Genomic DNA, 21,289 nt, shown 5'->3' with positions numbered 1-21,289 from the left:
TGATGTCATTACAGAACAGCGTAAACAGTAAAGGACCCAAATTGCTGCCTTGGGGTACCCCGGACTTTGAAATAAAGTCAGAGGATTCAGCAGAACCAATTTTAACAGCCAATCGACGATCCGTTAGGTAGCTTCTAATCCACGCGCACATTCGTTCGGAAAACCCCAATCGATGCAATTTTTTCAGCAGAATATCGTGGTTTACAGAATCAAATGCCGCCGAAATATCGGTATATATCGCATCGATTTGTTTGCCGTCATCCATATTTGATATGCAGAAGGATGTGAAAACCATCAGGTTTGAAGTTACCGAGCGTTTAGGAACAAATCCATGCTGGTTCTCAGAGATCCAGTTCCGGCAAGCTGAAAACATGACATTGTTGACGATCTTCTCAAATACCTTCGAGCAGGCAGCTAGCGATGTGACACCTCTGTATTAATTGTTAAACACATTAACTTCGTTTTGAAAGATTCTGAAGTCTTCTTCGCTATTCACTTTCATATAAAGCTTCATATCATCAGCATAAATTAGCACATTTGACTGGTTGAGAAGACAAGTTATATTATTTACGTATAAAATAAATAAAAGGGGCCGAGATGGAAGGCTTGAGGCACACCAGAAGTAACGGAGATATTTTTTGAAAGTGAACCATTAAGTCTAACAACTTGTGAGCGGTTCGTTAAATAGAACCTTATCCATTTCAGTAGGTGTAAACTGAATCCCTGTTTATTTGATTTGAAAATTAGCATGGGGGTGTCAATTCTGTCAAAAGCTTTACTGAAGTCCGTGTATAAAGCCTGTACAGAATTACCGCGATCCGATTCGATAGCAGTGTGGAAGACCTCGTTTTTCCAAATTGGATCTGAAGCTTCTACAACACAAAAATCATCAGTCAGATTTGAAACTATTAAGTCCAGACATCGACTACAGGCATTTTTTAAAGGGTGATACGGTAAAAATTTGGTCAAGAGAAAACGCGTGTAAATCGATGAAATAGTTTATTTAAAAAATCTAATTAAATTTCTTTTTCAAGTTTAATTAGTATAAAATTCAGGAAAAATATTCAGTTAGGCTTCCGCTTTTCCAAATCCGAATTGCCGGGCCTTACGCTTACCCCTGCCATCAGATTTTGTACAGCCACCTTGTCCACTTTCTTCGCCGCAGAAAGCCAGTTTACCTTGAACTGCTGCTCGTCCTTTTTTAGTCTTCTTTAGGTTCCGCTGCCCAGTATTTCTCAATTTGCGGAGCTCTGGTGTGTTGGGAGGGTTCTTGTCCTTGGGAACCTCCTGCACGTTGTTGGCGGCGTACCACTCCATGGCCTTTTAACCGTAATGGCAAGATGCCAAATCCGGCCAAAACAGTACGGAACAACCGTGTTTTTTTTTCAGGAAAGGCAGCAGACGTTTATTCAAACACTCTTTCACGTAAATTTCTTGGTTGACAGTCCCGGAAGCTATGAAAATGCTGCTTGCCAAACCAGATATTTCTTCGCGAACTTTGACAGTTTCATGTGCTTGAAAATATCTGCTACCTTTCCCCTTCCTTTTGCCGTATAAAACTCCTGTCCCGGAAGTTGCTTGTAGTCGGCTTTGACGTAGGTTTCGTCGTCCATTACCACGCAGTCAAACTTCGTCAGCATCGTCGTGTACAGTAAGTCGATAGACCGGCTCGTTTTTTGGCTCGATGCACGGTTGTAGACGATACACCCAGCTTATTTGCGGCATCTCGGAGAGAGAGGTTAGGGTTTCGCTTGAAACTACCGGCAACTCTCTTTGTCGTCTCAGCGGCTTCCGGTTTTCGATTTCTTCCCGATCCAGACTTCCTGGCTGTCGACAAACGTTCCCCAAACACTTTAATTACATTTGTAACGGTTGATTTGGCAACTTTTAGCGATTTTGCCAGCTTTGCGTGCGAGTTGCTCGGATTTTCGCGATGCGCGAGCAAAATTTTGATACGCTGCTCTTCTTCCTTGGACGGCATTTTGACAACTGAATAGAGAATTCCAAAATCAAAATAGAGGCAACATTCTACACACACACACCTTCAAAATGAGGGGTGTTCAGGTTTTTTAAATGCAAAATTGAAAGAAATACGTCAAGTTGATATTGACCAAATTTTGACCGAATCACCCTTTATTTTTCTAAAATTTTAAAAAAAGGGCAATTTCTTAAATTATCATAAACCTGTTTTCAAAACTAATTTCAAACACGAAAATTAATTGAAAAAAAAAACTAGGCTCAATTTTCCCGTATTTTTGGATAACGTGCCGCTATTAAGCCTACCCCCATTCTAATACCTCTGTATTTGGAAAAGCCAAATTAATCAAAATAAACACTTAAATTTTGTTCACCTCAGGAAAATGTAAATTTAGTCGCCTTTTGTAATTTAACAAAAAAAATGGAATGTGGAAAAAAGGTATCAGCTATTGTTCTACTGATAGAGCTGACGGGGAGTGAAAGTGTTTGAAATATTCAGAAATTTTTCAATTTCAGAAAGAAACAGAAATTTTATTTTTTTATCGTTAAAAAGCTGTTATACTTTTTTATGATTATATTTGATTGAAGATAACATTTGAAATGATTTGTTTGTTTATTTTCGAAAAATCAATCTTTTTTTTAGGAATTTTATTTTCAGCTCCAATGAAAGAAACCAGTTCGGTACAAAAATAGGAACAGTAGGTTCAAAGCTGGAAATTTCGTTCATCCATATCTTAGCTAATCTTTCTATAACGGCGAAAACTATGTGGTAAAGTATCAATAAAACAATTAGATCATGAACGATTAATAAATATCCTGAAATAAATAAAAATATGATCATTTAAAAATCACCGCTTAAAGCAAGGAAGAGCAACCTTTTAAAGAAACGGGCCACTTCAAATTTGAAAGTCCTTCTTCAGGCAGCATTGAAATAAAATTTAGCAGAGCTTTACTTACCTTATTTTCAATAACGACAAATTTTTGAAAAAATCAAATCTGTAAAAAAGATAAATAAAACGTTTTCATGTACTAGCAGATTTTTTTTATATTGATTAAACCAGCCGAAAATGAATTGGTTCATCACTAAAACTTGATCATTTTTCAATAGTTGAAATCATTAAATTGATTTGAAATGGTCTTTTTTTACAAAAAAAAACATCGTTTGCTTCCCTTAGATTCATAAAAAACGAAACATTTTGAAAATTTTTCTAACGTTCGTAAAACGATTAGGAGCTTATCCATGACGATTTTTTCTGAGCAGATTTTCGAAAAGTTTTTTCAAAATTTATTTAATTTTTTTTTAAAGACATATGTACACCGTCTTAGCCGATTTAGGCTTTACAGACTAAATAAATGACGTGGACAACTTAAGATTAACATTTAACACCCAGTACCGAGATGGGAATCGAACCCATGCCATCAGTGGACCAGCGATTTCCATCTTACCACGCTAACCACTCGACCACCAAGACGTACTTTTGACGTAAAACTTCAAGTTTTTTCTATAAACTGTGATTTTTTTTTTAAATTTGCAATTCCGTATGGAATCGTTGCATTGAAAATTTTATCAAGGTTTCAAAGTTTTCAAAAAGTCATAATTTCACAGATTTTCAACCAGATTTGTCAATGTTACTGCTACATTTTAAGTTCTAGAAAATTTTTAGAGATTTCATATTTTTTTTTAATTTAGGGGGTTGGGGGTTTGGTGACTGAATTTTAACTAATTTTTTGCCCAACAATCCACGATAAAATGAATTAAAACAAATTATGTTTTTAATTATATTAATATTTACTTTAAGGTACTTTTACAATAATAATTTTTGTATGTAATAGTAACTTTAGTAAATTGGTTCTTAACCTAAGATGAGAGGTAAATTTTTATGATGAAACCTTCGGTAACAAATTTTAAATTAGCTTTCGTCGATGGTTAAAATATTTGAATTTTTTTCGAGTTTGGTAGATCAAACTTAATTGATTTATGCATAAAATAAGTTTTTTTGGAGAGCCTTCAATCTCTTAAGAAAAACTTTTTCTGTACTCCAATCAAACAAGGCGAATATTCTAAATTCTTTTGCAAATTCGAAGATTTTAAACTTTGATGAAAACAAATCAAATTAAAAAATGTAAGAGATATAAATTTTGCAGATCAAATTTGCTTGATGCAAACTTGAACCAAATTTATAATTATAGTTTGAAATTTGGCTTCTTAAACATTACTGCAATATTAAAAAAATAAACAATACACGGTGAAAAAATAAAATTTCGTGCAGATTTTTCCAGTGAAGATAAGGTACATGTTTCTTTAACAGCATATATTTTCCATAATGAATCAATTCCCTAATGAAAATTCCGATAATAACACTAGTTTACAAAATTTTAAAAAAATCGTGAACTTGATTAACCGACCAACATTTTTAATGTAAAATCGGGCGCTGAATCCGAAAATGAAAATCAAAAAAATCTCAGTAGAACCGTTTTTGAATTATGCTCCAAATATTGAATTTCGAAAAAATTAAAAAAGTTCTTTTAATTAGATTAAAATATCTCGGACGGCATAACAGTATTTTGAAATCCCTCTTTTGCATATTGAAGGTGAATAAGTTTTCTATCGATCATCTGAACACTGTTTTTGCATTTGACCAACAGTATTGCTGATAAAAGTGACTTTATGAGAAAAAAATTATAAAAAACGCATTTTTTTAGAGAAAATTTTGTTTCAACGAAAGTTATAGACTCGATAGTAGCATTTAAAAAATCTGATTTTCTTTTCGCTCAAGTGTCGATTTGAAAAAAGATTTCAAGTGGTTATTTATCAAAATCGGTGGAAAACTGAAGAAGTTATGGCTACTTTACCATAACTCAAATTTTTGGAGTTTTTGATAATTTAACGAACCGCAGTACACTTATCATAGTATGGGAAGAATGAAACATGATAAATCTCACTTGCTCCATGTCGAAATTATTTATTAGCTTACCAGAAGGTCACATGCCAAGTTTCAGGAAGATCTGACCATAGGGAGGGGTTGCTTAGGTCTCAAACGTGAATAAAATTTTGAGGTATTTTGCCCGGAAGGAACGAAAAATACTGGTTTTTCATCAATAACTTTTTTCATCACTAGCTGATTGTTTTTTATGGTTGATTTTCTTAAAGCCTAAGTTGAGACAAATATTTCACCCGAAGACTGTAACTCGATTGGATTTGAAACAGAAAAGTTATTGCGGTTCAAAGATTGTATTTTGGTAAGCTAATAATTAATTTTGACTTGAAGCGAGTAAGATTTATCATGTTTCATTCTTCCTGTACTATGATAAGTGTACTGCGGTCCGTTAAATTATCAAAAACTCCAAAAATTTGAGTTATGGTAAAGTAGCCATAACTTCTTCAATTTTCCACCGATTTTGATAAATAACAACTTGAAATCTTTTTTCAAATCGACATTCAAGCGCAAAAGAAAATCCGATTTTTTAAATGCTACTATCGAGTCTAAAACTTTCGTTGAAACAAAATTTTCCCTAAAAAAATGCGTTTTTTATAATTTTTTTTCTCATAAAGTCACTAATATCGGCAATACTGTTGCTCAAACACAAAAACAGTGTTCAGATGGTCGATAGAAAACTTATTCACCTTCAATATGCAAAAGAGGGATTTCAAAATACTGTTATGCCGTCCGAGATATTTTAATGTAAGTACAAGAACTTTTTTGATTTTTTCGAAATTTCATATTTGGAGCATAGCTCAAAAACGGTTCTACTGAGATTTTTTTGATTTTCATTTTCGGATTCAGCGCACGATTTCACATTAGAAATGACATTCAGTTTACTGAGTTCAAAAATGCTGTAAACTAGTGTAATTTTTTTAAATAAAATTTTGGTTTTTTTTTTAACAAAACAAAACTTAGAAAGATAACTTAAATTCTACTATATATTTGTGATTTTCAGCTGAATTGTGTATACCTACAAACTATTTTTTTTTTATTTGAATCCTGGAAATTGAATTGAAAAGCAAATTTGTAAGTGATCTCTTGAACTCCTGAACAATTTTATGTTGATTGTATAACTCATTTACAGTCTAAATCTATATCTGCATTTGGAATCTGCATTCTGTATCTGAATTCTGAAACTGAACCCGAATTTCTATACAATTTCTGAAATGTACAAAAAAATTTGATTTTCGAATCTCAATTCCATAGAAGAATTTCATAAGAATTTCAAGGTTCAATCATTCACGAATCTATTATTTAAATACCGTAGTTCTGGTTATAATTAAATTTATTTTTTAAATTATTTGTTTTTAATGTGTATAAAAATATGAATTTCAAATGATGCATCTGAATCTGAGTTTATCAATTTTGGATCGCCATTTGGAAGCTTTAAATGTTTGAAATTTGTGTAAGAATTAAGTTTAAAAACTTCGAATTTGAATACACATTTTTTTCTCTTTTGTTCGTTTTCGGAAAACAACTGTCAAAATATTGAATTTGTGTGTGTTTTCCGAAAAACATGATTCAAAATTGATATGGAATACAAAACCCAGTTTGAACCAGGATTCTTTTTATTTTTAATTTCTTTTGATTGTTCGAACTGAAAATCAAAGGTCCTAAACTGGATACAGAATCCGAAATACGAAAAAAATACAACTATCGCTTTTGGAATATGGAACGAGAACCTCCGAAATGGATTTAATTTAATTTAAAATTTTACACTCAGACCTGAATTTCTATGAAAAAGTGAAAATTTTTTGAAAAACTGTAGCAGAATTTTGAACGTAAGGTGGGTTTTTGAGGTTTTTGCATTAGTCTAGATTGTTATTTATGAATAACATTACTCTATTATAATAATTTGATTATGAATTTAAAATTTTGAGTGTACAGTACAATACCTCGCTTGCTTTTTTTGGACCCTCATGGGGGGGTTTAACCCCCAAAACCCTCCCCATTCCTACGGCCATGCCTCTGGGATAGGCTTTCTTGGGCTGAATCATGAAAATCTTATAACTTTGATGATGTGGATTGCTAGTTTTAAAGTACAATGAAATTTCATAAAAATGCATCAGACATAAAAAAGACAACTAAAATTTACATTTTTCGGACGTGCGAAGAATATGAGAACTAATTTGACTTATTTAGGGACTCTGAATCCAAATATTCAATTAGTTTTATTTTTCAGCTCTAGTTTTCGGGATAACTTAAAAAAAATAGGTAAAAAATAAGTTATTTAATTTGAGTTGATTATTATACCAGGGAGTTTCACCTTTTTTGGAAAACCATCCTCGGCCTCAAAAACCTCCTAAACCTTCACTTTGATACTTCAGATTCGTATTCATATTCGATTTCATAAACACAAATTAGCAAAGTGGTTTAAAAGAAGGAAGTGAATCTTCAAAATTGGGAATGTTACAATCGGAACACAGCAACCGGAGTTCAGCACTCAAAGTTCGAAATCAGAATACATAAATTGAAACCAAAGATTAGAATTAAGTTTTTTTTGTTTTACAAGATTCTGAATTGAGACTTAATAAATTTCACAAAAAACTTTTACAGGTGCTAAATAAAACTCTCTGATAAAAACGATAAGTTCTAAATAGATCGTAGAGCACTCCTCTTCTCGTTTGCATTTCTCCCCGCATATCGCAACCTCTAACGAACAAATGCAATTATCGGGAAGGCGTGTGGAGGAAAAATTGTTCCATGAAAGTAGATTCTTGTTCCCGAATCCTGATGCTGCTGTAAGGATTCGACGACTGTCCTTTCCTGGAATTTTACGAAAAGGTTCTCCAATTCCACTTGGCTCCCCCTCTAAGAAGTAGACGAGAATGGGTAAAATATCTCTCGCCTACCTTCACACTTTAAAAGGTGCGGTTCCTCGAGAATGTTGAAAGGTTATTCTGGGAAAACGTTAGATTTTCCACAAACAAGCCAAAAACAGGCTCGTTTACCCTTTTCTGATCATTAGAGGATGTAACTGGGATGCAGTTTTGGATGCACACAAACACCAATGTCACACATACAGAAATAGCTTCCTAGAAACGTTTTCTAGCAAATCGTTGTGGGCGTAAGTTTGTCTTCAGCAGAATGTTCAGTAAAAAGTAAGGGCGGGGGGGAAATTATTTCTGTTCCTAGGAACACGACACATTTTGTGGCATCGAACGAGTTTTCGTGCTTTCCTTCTTTTTGATGCTGATGCTGGTCGTATGGTGGTGAGAAATTATTGATAATAATGGGTTATGCTGCTGGCTGAACGAGGAAAATGTGGGTGTTTTTATGCAGACCCAGTAATTATACGTTAGATGGACTTTGTTAACAACTTAATTTGATTCATGGTTTGAATAAATGTTACCCAAAATTGAAAATTTCAGTAAAAGGAACTTGAAGCATTAGTATATCAAACGAGATGAGAATTCATTAGTTTTGTGTTATGTTGGTAAAATTCCTGTGTACTTTTTTGTGTCATTTTTGTGTTATTTGTTTTTTTTATCATTTATGCTTCATTTTTGTGTCATTATTATGTCGTTTTTGTGTCATTTTTCGTCATTTTTTTGTCATTTTTGTGTCATTTTGGTACCCTTTTTAAAAGTTTTGAGATTTTTGTAAATTTTATCATTTTTGTCATTTTTGTCATTTTTGTCATTTTTGTCATTTTTGTCATTTTTGTCATTTTTGTCATTTTTGTCATTTTTGTCATTTTTGTCATTTTTGTCATTTTTGTCATTTTTGTCATTTTTGTCATTTTTGTCATTTTTGTCATTTTTGTCATTTCTGTCATTTTTGTCATTTTTGTCATTTTTGTCATTTTTGTCATTTCTGTCATTTTTGTCATTTTTGTCATTTTTGTCATTTTTGTCATTTTTGTCATTTTTGTCATTTTTGTCATTTTTGTCATTTTTGTCATTTTTGTCATTTTTGTCATTTTTGTCATTTTTGTCATTTTTGTCATTTTTGTCATTTTTGTCATTTTTGTCATTTTTGTCATTTTTGTCATTTTTGTCATTTTTGTCATTTTTGTCATTTTTGTCATTTTTGTCATTTTTGTCATTTTTGTCATTTTTGTCATTTTTGTCATTTTTGTCATTTTTGTCATTTTTGTCATTTTTGTCATTTTTGTCATTTTTGTCATTTTTGTCATTTTTGTCATTTTTGTCATTTTTGTCATTTTTGTCATTTTTGTCATTTTTGTCATTTTTGTCATTTTTGTCATTTTTGTCATTTTTGTCATTTTTGTCATTTTTGTCATTTTTGTCATTTTTGTCATTTTTGTCATTTTTGTCATTTTTGTCATTTTTGTCATTTTTGTCATTTTTGTCATTTTTGTCATTTTTGTCATTTTTGTCATTTTTGACATTTTTGTCATTTTTGTCATTTTTGTCATTTTTGTCATTTTTGTCATTTTTGTCATTTTTGTCATTTTTGTCATTTTTGTCATTTTTGTCATTTTTGTCATTTTTGTCATTTTTGTCATTTTTGTCATTTTTGTCATTTTTGTCATTTTTGTCATTTTTGTCATTTTTGTCATTTTTGTCATTTTTGTCATTTTTGTCATTTTTGTCATTTTTGTCATTTTTGTCATTTTTGTCATTTTTGTCATTTTTGTCATTTTTGTCATTTTTGTCATTTTTGTCATTTTTGTCATTTTTGTCATTTTTGTCATTTTTGTCATTTTTGTCATTTTTGTCATTTTTGTCATTTTTGTCATTTTTGTCATTTTTGTCATTTTTGTCATTTTTGTCATTTTTGTCATTTTTGTCATTTTTGTCATTTTTGTCATTTTTGTCATTTTTGTCATTTTTGTCATTTTTGTCATTTTTGTCATTTTTGTCATTTTTGTCATTTTTGTCATTTTTGTCATTTTTGTCATTTTTGTCATTTTTGTCATTTTTGTCATTTTTGTCATTTTTGTCATTTTTGTCATTTTTGTCATTTTTGTCATTTTTGTCATTTTTGTCATTTTTGTCATTTTTGTCATTTTTGTCATTTTTGTCATTTTTGTCATTTTTGTCATTTTTGTCATTTTTGTCATTTTTGTCATTTTTGTCATTTTTGTCATTTTTGTCATTTTTGTCATTTTTGTCATTTTTGTCATTTTTGTCATTTTTGTCATTTTTGTCATTTTTGTCATTTTTGTCATTTTTGTCATTTTTGTCATTTTTGTCATTTTTGTCATTTTTGTCATTTTTGTCATTTTTGTCATTTTTGTCATTTTTGTCATTTTTGTCATTTTTGTCATTTTTGTCATTTTTGTCATTTTTGTCATTTTTGTCATTTTTGTCATTTTTGTCATTTTTGTCATATTTGTCATTTTTTTCATTATTGTCACTTTTGTCATTTTTGTCATTTTTGTCATTTTTTTCATTTTTGTCATTTTAGTCATTTTTTTCATTTTTTTCATTTTTGTTTATTTTGCCATTTATTTTATTTTCTTGTATTGAAAGTTTCTTATCCGTTAAGATTTTTTTTCAATTTGAATTATAATGTTAACTTATTTTGCTGTTCAAACATCTGTTTTGGAGGTGGTTTCAACATTTTTCAGATTGGATTGATTTACATTTCTGAAAAATACCTCATCTTTGTTGACTCAGCTGAGGTTTTTTTTTTCAAGGTATCGAATACTCAAAATTTTAACAGCTGCTCACAAGGTCAAATTGTTATGCAATACTAAATATGCCAGAATTTTCGTTTTGATTCGACTATAAATTGGGATTCATTTTTGTTCCAAGTATCATTCAAGTTTCCAAGACTCTCGAAGCAACTACCTCCAAAAATGAAATTCCAACACGCAGTTCTTGCCCTGGCTCTGGTCATGATGGCCGTTCAAGGTTCACTGTCGATGGGTGTTTTGGTAAGTTCAAGAAATCACTCTTTTTACATTGATTAAAAAATTAAGTGAAATTTATGAAAAAAAATCCTAGACCTCATCGTGTGTGAGCTGCATGGAGGAGCTGAAGGGCCAGCTCTGTGAACCGGTCCCCTACGGAAATATGTGGTGGGGTAAGTTCCAGTGCTCTAGCCAGACCGAAATTACCGACTGCATCAGCTGCAAGAAGTTTGGAGCTGACAACAAATGTTACCCGAAGGAGCTATGTGTTGTGATGCACTAAAGGGGACCGAAATGATGTTATTAAATGTTGTGTTTAAGGTTTGAAATGGTTTGCTAAAATGTTTCTGGAAATATACATTATAATGTTTACTTAAGCTTGTAATCCATTGTCTTTAATGGGATTAAGAGATCCGAATGTATTTTTTTCTAGCAATGCGCTCAAAAATTTGTTTGTTTACATTGTAACAGTTTTTACGTGAGTTATGGCTTTCTCAGAGAAGACCAAAAAATACATTTCCCAGCTCTGCTTTATTTGAGTTCAAATTTTTCAAATTATAGCATTTTTTTCAACGCTTGTATCTATGGAAGTATTGAGTATCTAGGCAAGATCTAAATCCATGATTGGATGAAGGATAAAAAATAGATCAAAAATCTGTTTTTAGTTTTCATGTTAGTTAATTATTTAGCTTATCAGTTATGATAGATGGACTTTCCTAAAGCAATCAATTCTTCAATCTCCACACGCTTTATTACCAAAACTAGAGGTGATAGACAATATTCGACAAATGATTTTCAGGACGCAAAAATCTTCCAAAATCAATTTTATAAACATAGGCACCAAAAATGCTGTTTCCTAGTAAATTAATCCACCCTCATCCGAAACTGGTTTTGGCTCACTGAATAAAATTACTATTTTTCTCTAATCTTTTAATTGTTCTGAGCAAAACCTATTGCAATCGAATTTTCTTAATGTCTTTTAATGACTTTACTTTAAAGACAAAGTTCTACAATGGTCCATGACTCTCTGATGAGTGCGGTTTAAAATTGCTCCAATAATAATATGTACATACCTAAATAAATAAAAATATTAAAAAACTTTTTAAAAGGCTCAACAATTTCGAATCGTTGTTAAATTTCATATTTTGGGCTGAATACGAATAATTTTTGAAATTGTACCACATAGTGTCTTAAATTTTCCATACTGAAGCCAGCCAGATTTTTCATTCTGAATCACAACTTTTTCGTACAAATAACGTAAGAATATGATTTTAGTAAGTGATGTTTGAAAACTGAATTGAGAGAGAAGTTTATCCCTATGCAAGGGGCAGACCAATTTGAAGCTTGACGATATACGATACACTATTTTTACAGTCCAAAACTCTGAGATGCATCTCTTTCTGGATCGTAAGAAAAATAGACAGAAATTAATTGTGAATAGTTAAAATTCAACTTATTTTCAATTGCAAAAAAAAATCGATAGCTCTTAGAACAAAATCTGAGTGGCCACAGAACCGGAAAAATCGGGAAAACGGGACCAGAAAACCAGGAATTTATATCCAAAACAGGGAAAAATACAAAAAAAAAATCTGATACTTAATTCTAGTTCCAAGATTCCTCATCATTGGAAATTCAGAATTATAATTGAAATTTTCTTGTCAGAGTTCAATAGATAAAAAATTTGTATGAATACCTAACTACTTTTCAAACGCTTAGCTTTCAACAAAAGTTGTCAGAAAGAGTCAAAAATTCGATTGAACTGATTTCTTATTTGATCTGTGGCAATTCGATGAAAATTTGGAAATAAATAGTGAAAATTTACTCGAAATAGCCATAAGCATTTGAAGGCAACCTGAATTCCAAATGTTTGATGTTAATTGTGTTTTGATAAAGGTATTTAAGAAAAAAAAACTTGGATCTGACTGTTTTGGTAATTTTTTTTTGCCAATTTTACATTTCAAGTAAAAAAAATTTTGTCTCACTACTCAATTATATTACACGTTATTTGATTTTAGCTTAAAAATTTTGTTATTACTTTTCTTAGTATTGTTGATATTCGTTGATAGACAAAAAAGAAAAAAGAGAATATGCCCATAATATTTTTTTCACATAAATCGGTAAAGAACTTGAAGAACAAATGTACAAACTCTCTCTTTATTTTCATGAAGATTTTGATGATTTTTAGTAAATTTCATTCAGCGATAAAACGCATTAATAAAAAAAAACCGATTCAATACACTTGACAGTGGATTGTAGCCTTTCTTACAGAGTGTTAATTATCTTTGGATGCATATGCAAGACACAATATACATGATTCCTAATAAAAACCGGAAATCATATTAAAAAATACTATTCAAAAAAATCATTTTAAAAAACACGCGTTCATTAAGAGTTGTTACAACTGGTAATGAATGTTGTTAAGATCTTACAAAAATCGAAGATGAAATTTTTTAAACTTTTTTTTGATTGGCCTAATAATGCATATATGCAAGGAACGGAATAGTATACCTATCATCCAGTTACCCTGGATATTGAGGGAATTATCTTCAAGCTTAGCACAAGCCAGGTGGGTTCGTCAAAAATCAAGACAACGCGAAGTTTAAAATCGGGATTTTTCAGGACGCCTCTTGATTCATGGAAATAATATGCAGCTCTGCTTAAATTTCATTAATGAAGGTACAATACAGGTGCTGTAAACGCCTCGATTTACAGTACGCAGTTTTTTGGCTAGCCTGCAGTTCATATTGAAAAAAAAAACACCATTTAAATATCAAAAACACCATTTAAATATCATCATCGTTTAAATTTGAGAGGTTTTCATAAAAATCAGGACAAATCAGGACATTTTATGCACCAATTTTCAAAATTCAGGACAACTCGAGAGTTTAAAAAAAATTAGGACGGTCTCTCGAAAATCAGGACAAATCTTGATTAATCTGGACACCTGGCACTGAACAATTGTAATGCACGTCAGAGGTGCAAGGTGACCTGATTTTTCTGGATTTGTTCTGACTTTCGAGAGGTTGTCCATATTTCCAAAAAGTGTGTCCTGTTTTTCGAAAATTTGTCTTCAAAATGTCCTGAATTATCCTGATTTGTCAATTTTGTCAATTTTTTAAATTCTGTCAATTTTGTCAATTTTGTCAATTTTGTCAATTTTGTCAATTTTGTCAATTTTGTCAATTTTGTCAATTTTGTCAATTTTGTCAATTTTGTCAATTTTGTCAATTTTGTCAATTTTGTCAATTTTGTCAATTTTGTCAATTTTGTCAATTTTGTCAATTTTGTCAATTTTGTCAATTTTGTCAATTTTGTCAATTTTGTCAATTTTGTCAATTTTGTCAATTTTGTCAATTTTGTCAATTTTGTCAATTTTGTCAATTTTGTCAATTTTGTCAATTTTGTCAATTTTGTCAATTTTGTCAATTTTGTCAATTTTGTCAATTTTGTCAATTTTGTCAATTTTGTCAATTTTGTCAATTTTGTCAATTTTGTCAATTTTGTCAATTTTGTCAATTTTGTCAATTTTGTCAATTTTGTCAATTTTGTCAATTTTGTCAATTTTGTCAATTTTGTCAATTTTGTCAATTTTGTCAATTTTGTCAATTTTGTCAATTTTGTCAATTTTGTCAATTTTGTCAATTTTGTCAATTTTGTCAATTTTGTCAATTTTGTCAATTTTGTCAATTTTGTCAATTTTGTCAATTTTGTCAATTTTGTCAATTTTGTCAATTTTGTCAATTTTGTCAATTTTGTCAATTTTGTCAATTTTGTCAATTTTGTCAATTTGTCAATTTTGTCATTTTTTTTCAATTTTGTGAATTTTGTCAGATTTGTTAACTTTGTCAGATTTGTTAACTTCGTCAATTTTGTAAATTTTGTCAAATTTGTCAATTTTGTCAATTTTGTCAATTTCATCAAATTTGTCATTTTTGTCAATTTTCTTAATACCAATTTATACTCGACAATATTTAAAATATGTATTTTTGATATTTGTCTTCAACAACTTGTCAGGATACATGCTTCTACTAGTTGAATTGATCCCAGTATGACAATATTTTTTTCCAATAAGATTATATTTTCCCTACTCAGCATGAGATCAGCAACGGTATCGATTATTTTAAAAGGACGTACGGCCAAATTAGAGTGCCTATAAGAAGAGTGACGCCAACTGTCAAAATTGGAATAGCGATGAACTGTCAGTGTCATTCCAAACGAACAAATGACCTGTCAAATTCAGCCTTCTCAGGCTGAATTTGATCAAATTTGACAGGTCATTTGTTCGTTTGGAATGACACTGACAGTTCATCGCTATTCCAATTTTGACAGTTGGCGTCACTCTTCTTATAGGCACTCTAGGCCAAATGTAAACAAATCGAGTTGTCAGCTGAGTGAAAAAGTACCGTTCGAAGACCTACATTACAGCTCAATTTCTTCTTTTGTCTTTCGAAATTTCCAAAAAATCCGAAGGGGGGATGAATAAAGTTTGAAATATTTTATGTAAATAAAAAAAAAAATAAAAAATCCGAAAGATTACAAGATAAAAAGTCAAATTTTGGAAGATTATTTCACCTTTTGACTCTTGATGTTATTGATTTATTCGATGAAAAATTACTTGATTTATAGATTTTGTGCAATTATGTAATATGCAATTTTGTTGCACACAAACTTTCTTGCAATTTATTCCAATTTAACTGTTACTCGCATTATTTTTTTTAATGTCCCCCCTCTCGCGCTGTTCCAACAGGATTTGATTAAATGTTCCGAAATTTCAACACGTTTTTTTCGTTCCGAGCTAACTGCTAGTTTCGCCCTTAGAAAATGTTACGCTAGATTTGTTTACATTCGGCGCGTTCGCCTTTTTCCAAATTTACTACAAAACTAAATGACAGGCTGAAGTAAAAACTGCGATTTTTCACGAAAAAATCCGCCATTTTTTATCTGTAAAATCTCCCCAATGTATAAAAAAAAAAGGAAAACGTAAGGGTTTGGTAGAAAATTAGTTTTGGTTTTGTAGAAAATATGTTCCAAATTCGAAAAGAATCGGTGAAGTAGTTTTCAAATGTCCACGGACTTTAAAAATGTGCTTTCGAGAAAAACGCATTTGAAGTTTCTGCTTTCTCTCTCTTGCAGTATTAGATAAGAGAAGATAAAGGCCTATAATTTCTACAGTTTTGCTTTGATTGACTTGAAAATTTGACACAACATTCTTGAAATGTTTTACAATAAGGAAATAAAAAAAATAAAAAAAATCGATTTTTCGAAAGTTTTAGACCCTACTCCCCTCTTAGTACTGAACTGGAACAAAATATAAAATTCAATAATTTTGTAGGTAGATAACTTTTTTTTCCTTCTACTACTTTCTCTTACTCGTTATGTTGGCATGATGACATCATGAGTGGAAGTGGAGGCTGTATTTTTTACCACTACTCACAGCGAGCGCGCCCATCGTATATGTGACGTCATGTTTAATACGACGTCATACATACAATAATCTTGATAAGTGATTGCTGGATGTGAAGGCAAGCCAAATCGACACGTTTTTGGAATGATCATTTTTTGGTAATAAGTATGAAATTTTTTGTTATCAAACTATTTTGTTTTTTTTTTCTTCCTTTTATACATTGAAGAGGGAAACATTTTTTTTAAGATAAAAATCATTTTGATTGTACACTGGGCACGCAATAACGCGTGCAACAAAGTTTACAAAAAATCACACTAATACAGACAAATACACTGACATCGTCTGAACTCGTCGAGCTGATTCGATAGGTACCTATAAAGGTAAAGCTTAGTTCTTTTAGAAATGGGACAGCTACAAATGAGTGTATCTCGAAAACCACTCGTTTGATCTAAATACTTTCTATGAAGGGAATGAAGCTAATCTTATGATAATTCATGAAAAAATTTTAAAAAAAAATATTATCGTTTTTTGTAAGAAAAATTTCTACTTTATTCTTGGTACCTCCCATCGGCCGGCGCACACTTTTTTCAGCCATGATATTGATCAGTTTTTCAAACTTATTTTTTGTCTAATCTGTATTTTAGGTGGTCGCATCCTCCTTCTTCAATTGGTGCTTCTTTTCGTTCCATTACTACTCTTTTAAAAGAAACTGAGGCCAATTTGGAGAATACAGATGTTTCGAAATTGCCAAAACGTGATTTTTTTTATCCACTTTTAAGCGTTTTCAATAGAAATTCTGCTGGCAAAACCTAACAATAACGAAGTAAAACCATCATGAGATTGAACTTCAAATATAATTGGTTAGTATAGATCTTAGGTTGCGAAGGGTATTTACAAAATATCTCTATTAAGGCTTTTTAAAACAGCGAAAACCGAAATTTTTGTTTTGAAAATTAATGTTTTTTCCACAGGAGCAGAATTTGGGCAAATCATTATATTTAAAAAAAAAAAAAAACAACCAGCAAATACATATTTTAATATGCTAGGGACCTTACCACAAGCAGCCATGATATAGGATTCAAATGCTGGAATTTGTTTGAAAAAAAAGTATTTCTTAAGTTTTCTCGTTCATCAGCAATCATCTGTCCCATAGCCTCGGTGCCGGCTATACAGCTAACGAGCTCTAGACCTAGCAACAAATTGTTGTTTGAGGTTTGAGGCTTATCATCAGGCAACACTGTCAGTTTACCGGAGAAAACAATTTTTTGGAAATTTCAGCGATCTACCCTTAGTTTTTCGCTTATTCAAAATTGAAAATGCTGGTATGAGCCTTGACTTCCCTGATTACTTTTGACCGTAGTTGCCAATCATGTGCTTCACTCTGTCGTGGATGGACTAGGATTGTTCGATCTTCGGGAAAAGATCGATCTCCAAGATCGATTCAGATGAACGGTTCTGGGATCGATCCATCTAAAAAATCGGAGCTTGAAGATCGATCTCCGATTAATCGATCCCTTCCAAATATGCAAAAAAGACACAAAATTTCAAATTTTTATAATCCTTCAGTATATGGAACGAAAAAAAATGTCAACAATTTTATGTGAAGTGAACCGGAATAAGTGTTTTAAAACAACACTAATCGAGATCCAAATATCTCAGAAACGCTTTGATATTTTTAAGTAATGTACTGACAAGAAATATTCTAGAGTTTAAGTAATTTTCGGAAAATCGCTGTTATTTCTTAAGATAAGCAAATTCTACCAAATTTTTCTAGAGTTTAAGTAATTTTCGGAAAATCGCTTTTATTTCTTAAGATAAGCAAATGTTCCCAAATTTTTTTATCGTAATCAATCACAAACCGCTTCCTGCACAAGGTTTGAAAATAATTTGCAAAATTATATTGAAATGAATTTAAAATTTCTAAAATTATTTTTCAACTGATCATGAATGCTAAATGAAATCACCTCAACCAGGAATCGAACTCGAGTTTTCTGATTATCTCTCCGACATCTTACCAATAGGTAAATCGTCAGATGTAAACTAGTCAAGCTCTATAATTCAGTTGACTTCATCAAATTGAATTCGCTGCTTGATTCTACGGTATAAAACGCCCATCGTGCCCCGATTGATGGTGCTTATACTGCCCCTACAGTGACTGATTTTCAGATTTCGGCACAAAAATTTAAAATGCGTTTTTAAACGTTTCTATATACATTTTCGTTGGTGATGGACAAATTAGAGAAACATGAGGTATCAAAGAAGGAAAGAACATAAGCCGTGAATATTATGTATTTTTCGAAAAAGATACAACGGCTCACCGGCTAGACCTGTCCATCACCTACGAAAATGTGATTATTTTCAGATACAAAGATGTTCCAAGCGATTTCATAACATTACTATTGGGTTATATTTACTTTTTTCAAGTTTCATCCAGCTAGGAAATTGACTTTTTTGGTGTCTTAACACCAAACAATGATATAACTCACTTATTAAAGCTGTTTACTACGGTGAAATAAGCGTGCTTCTTAAGGTGGCCATAATGCACTTTTTTACCCTAAATGAGAAAAAAAGATCGAAAGATCGAATCGAAAATAAACCGATCTAATCGATTTTTTCCTGGACAAAGAATCGATCCAAAAAATCGAAAATCGGAGTTGAAAAGATCGATCTTCCAAGGATCGATCCAAGATCGACCAATCCTAGGGTGGACTCTTCTGAGTCCGCCATGTTTTCGATCATCGCGAGGTTTTTCGAGATAAAAAATGCCCTCACTTTACTCGCTGAAGTTTGTTTTGAGAATGAGCTTCGGATCGCAACGGTCGCACAAAGAAGGCCGCCTCGTACAGACGACCACTAACACGTTTACCTACATTCCTCACACTTACACTAATACCGTTGCAAAATCGTCAGTTTGTGAGCTGACAGCTTTTCATTTAATCATACACACAAAACTTTCGGGGCTCCACTTAGCAAAATTTCGCTGTTACTTCCCGTTAGCAAAAATATTTTTTTACTGTTGAGTTAGCAAAAAGCTAAATTTACTTGATTTTAGTAATAAAAAAAGTCATTTTACTTGATTTTAGTAAAACGAAGGTTTTTCAGCCGCTTTGTTCACAGACACCAGCCGCCGCGCCAGTAGGGAGAAAAATAAAAAGCTGTCGCGATTAAGTGCGGTTCCGGATGTTCGTTGCTGATGGTTCTTGTGGTGGCAAACTCCACAACGAAATGGTAGCTGAATCGACACCGGATGCTTACAGGGTAAGGTCTGATCTTAAAGTGTTCAGATTCTATAATTTCTCAATTTCTAATTTTTGTGTTTGTTTTTTTTTTTTTCTACCAGGATAAAACCGCAACATGAAGCGCGCCACAGGCCGGTAATGAAGAAGGACCACAACTGGAAATTCAACAAGCTGCATCCGGCAAACACCCCGGTGCTTTCTTTGACGAAGGTGGCATGGCATTTCGCTCGCCAGTAGGTGCGTTCCCAGAATAGGAAAAATGTGAAAAAAATATAAAAAATGTGAAAAATAAATTATAAGTGAATGAAATTTGTGTATTTTATTCAATATTCAAACATTCCCCTGATTCTCCAGAGAAAAAATAAAGAAACATGAAATTACGGATCCGGGCAATCTTTTTCTCCGGTTTTTGCTAGAAATTTGAGTAAAAACTGCGGCGGCTAACTTTTGTACTCGTTTGCTAAAATTTTAGTTAAAAAATATTGCTAAATTGATTGCTAAGTTTCTAGCTGGTCAAATTTGAGCAAAATTTTGCTAATTTCCGGCCTCGGAAATTTTGTGTGTAGGTAGGGTAAAACTGTACGAGACGCACCAGCTAAGCATAATTGCTATTTACAGCGATACCAATCATTTCAGAACCAAATTGAAAGTTGACGACGATTCAAGGATGAAATTTACGTATTATCGAAAAGAAAAAATATGATAAGAACACGATTTTGACTATATTTTTGTAAAAAACTAAAACAGCCAGAAAACAAACCGCGGGGTAGAACGCCAAAACTAGTGGACAGAACGCACCAAACAGGAAGGGTGGTAAGAAATAGAACAATGATTATACGGAATGTAATTATTGAAACACTAAATGTTTAATTACATGTTCATAGTATTTTTGTAAACTACCATTTTTTGGCTAAAAATCATTTAGCATTGCTAAACTCATCGAAAATTTCGCTTTTCAAAATACACTTTTTTATATCCTTAAAGATAAAACGCCTTCAAGTAGGCAACGAATTTCAATTTTTTGGTCTGATATAGTGATATCGCGGAAAACATGGCGGCCGATGTTTTTTTCGAGTCGAATATTGGTGCACAGTTTTAACTCGAACATGGACAAAATATGTTATAACTATGCATTGTTATCGTAATTTGGGAGTCAGCAAATAGAAAGAAAGGCATTTTGTTTTGATATTCGGGTTTTCTCAAAAGTTAACAGCATTCAAAATTTGAACGTAGAACACGTGGTCTTGTGGGCATTCTGCCCCAATTTTCATATGAATGATTTTCAACAAAAATTTGTAGGAAGTTAATAAAATAAAACAAATTATTTATAGTCTTCCGAAAGTGCACATGAGTGCAAAAACGATAAGCTGTAGTTTGATCATATTGCGCAGGCTGTTTTTCCATAAAACCTTATATGTTACTTATGAAAAATTACAAGTTTCTCGCTGATTCCATTAATTCCTCTGTTTCTAAGAACTAAAGTAGACTTTGTGAACTTTTCATCTTTTGAATGATGAAAAAGCTTGTTTGCTACAATAAAAATGATGAAAAACATCATTCGAAGCCGTAGGTTTGTGTATATTTGAGAAATAATGGCATGGGCCATCTTACCCCGCTGGTGCGTCTTGTACAGTTTTCCCCTACACAACATCGTATGCTATCACGCACACATATGTATTTAACCCATAACTTCACGCTTAACACACGCTTAACCCATAACTTCATTCCGGGGTAAATAAAACTCATTAACAGAAATAGGTTCTTGTTGACACCGAAAACTGATTGGGATTCGGAATATCCCCACTGAATCAAACACACTATGTTCTTTTTCAGTTTAACTCTATTCTATACTAAACGGCCA

At 32.0% G+C, this 21,289-nt stretch overlaps 1 long non-coding RNA gene across 1 annotated transcript; it reads left to right on the top strand.

The window, feature by feature from the left end:
- Positions 1–19,130: 19,130 nt before the first annotated feature.
- LOC129750683 (uncharacterized) lies at positions 19,131–19,737 on the top strand. Its single transcript, XR_008738457.1, has 2 exons — positions 19,131–19,447; positions 19,530–19,737. It is a non-coding gene; the product is annotated as an uncharacterized LOC129750683 (long non-coding RNA).
- The last annotated feature ends 1,552 nt before the right edge of the window (positions 19,738–21,289 follow it).

Source organism: Uranotaenia lowii, chromosome 1 (assembly GCF_029784155.1).
Source record: "Uranotaenia lowii strain MFRU-FL chromosome 1, ASM2978415v1, whole genome shotgun sequence".
In the NCBI taxonomy this organism is placed as follows: Eukaryota; Metazoa; Arthropoda; class Insecta; order Diptera; family Culicidae; genus Uranotaenia; species Uranotaenia lowii.
Note: the sequence above shows the minus strand (reverse complement) of the source record. Positions and strands in the feature narration are given on the sequence as shown.